Source organism: Podarcis pityusensis, assembly GCF_964106645.2.
Source record: "Podarcis pityusensis genome assembly, chromosome: 3".
NCBI lineage: Eukaryota > Metazoa > Chordata > Lepidosauria > Squamata > Lacertidae > Podarcis > Podarcis pityusensis.
Genome location: NC_138026.1, coordinates 45,548,850 through 45,550,685, shown reverse-complemented (window position 1 = coordinate 45,550,685; position 1,836 = coordinate 45,548,850).

Sequence of the window (1,836 nt, the reverse complement as noted above, 5' to 3'; positions counted from 1 at the left end):
CCATGAAGGGCTCTTATATTTCAGAAAGGAGGAGGAGATGTTTCAAAATCTGAAAATATTAGCAGTCACAATTGGCACACAAGAACAGCCCCACCCCTAACTGTGCTTGCCATGTTATGACAGCTGCACATCAGCAGAGTACCATCCTTTGTAGCTTAAACTTGGAAGCTGACAAGGCTGATTTAATCTTCTAGAAGCATTAATCCAGGATGCTTTAATGCTGGCTTAAAAACAACAATCAAACATTGTTTTGTGAAGAAATAAAAGTAGCCTTTACTTACATAATCTAGGTCTTGAAGCAGCAATTATGGTAGCAAAATGAAGGCAGATTTATAACTACTAAGGTAAAGGTAAAGGTACCTCTGACCGTTAGGTCCAGTCGCAGACAACTCTGGGGTTGCACGCTCATCTCTCTCTATAGGCCGAGGGAGCTGGCGTTTGTCCGCAGACAGCTTCCGGGTCATGTGGCCAGCATGACTAAGCCGCTTCTGGCGAACCAGAGCAGTGCACGGAAATGCCGTTTACTTTCCTGCCAGAGCGGTACCTATTTATCTACTTGCACTCTGATGTGCTTTTGAACTGCTAGGTTGGCAGGAGCAGGGACCAAACAATGGGAGCTCCCTCCGTTGCGGGGATTCGAACTGCCGACCTTCTGATCGGCAAGTCCTAGGCTCTGTGGTTTAGACCACAGCATCACCTATTAAGTTACGAAAGTACAAAATGTACATTCAAAAATGGTGTCTGAGCTGCAGAGCTGACATGCCTGGTGAAGTCAGCTTGGAAGCATGAAGAAGAGAGAAATGCCTAGGCAGAAAGTATGTAGTGTTAGGGCCAGCTTCCTGCTTATACAAAGGAAGTGATCTCACAGAGTTCTCTGTAGTAAATTTTTACAGCTCTGTGAGCCTCAGGCCCTTCACGTGCCTATCTGGCAAAACATGGATTGTTCATTTGACTGCAGTAATGTCCCACACTCCATAAAGCGTCCTTGGGACTCGTCTCTGAAGCAACAACCATCAAGAGGAAACATTCTAAGCAGATATACGATAGGTTCCACAGCCTTGAGATTAAATTATAGCTGGGTAAATTGGGATAGTAGTGGGAAAGTATAGGTAATATTTGCTTCTGTTGCACCTGAAGTAGTGCAGGTCCACATATTGGGGGGGGGGGCATAGGCCCCTTTTCAGCTCCTGCAGCCCACACACCAGCCAAGTGGGGGGGGGGGGGCTAAAGTGAAAGGATGCTAAAGATACCTTTGCACAACAAGCTTCTTTCTGCGTGCTCTCTTGATCCTCCATTCAGGCAAGCAAAAAGAGCAATGAGAGTTAAGGATAAATTCAAACTAGGCAAAGTAACCCTCAAGGAGGTTGCAGTGTAGAGAGAGCCAATGTGGTGTAGTGGTTAAGAGTGGTAGACTTGTAATCTGGTGAACCGGGTTCGCTTCCCTGCTCCTCCACATGCAGCTGCTGGTTGACCTTGGGGTAGTCACACTTCTCTGAAATCTCTCAGCGCCACTCACCTCACAGAGTGTTTGTTGTGGGGGAGGAAGGGAAAGGAGATTGTTAGCCGCTTTGAGACTCCTTAGGGTAGTGATAAAGTGGGATATCAAATCCAAACTCTTCTTCTTGTTCGCTTCTTCTAGGGCTCCTGACCTAGGATTTTGAAACCCAGGTAGAGTCCTCAAGGGCCACATTTGGCCTCAGGGACTGAAGTTGCCCACCCCTGGTGTATCATGTTGGCTCGCCAAATGGTGAAAGCCTCACTAGGCTCATACCTGGGCCACACCTGGGTAAATTTGCAATATGCTCTAATGCAGAGGTAAACACACAGGATTATGCT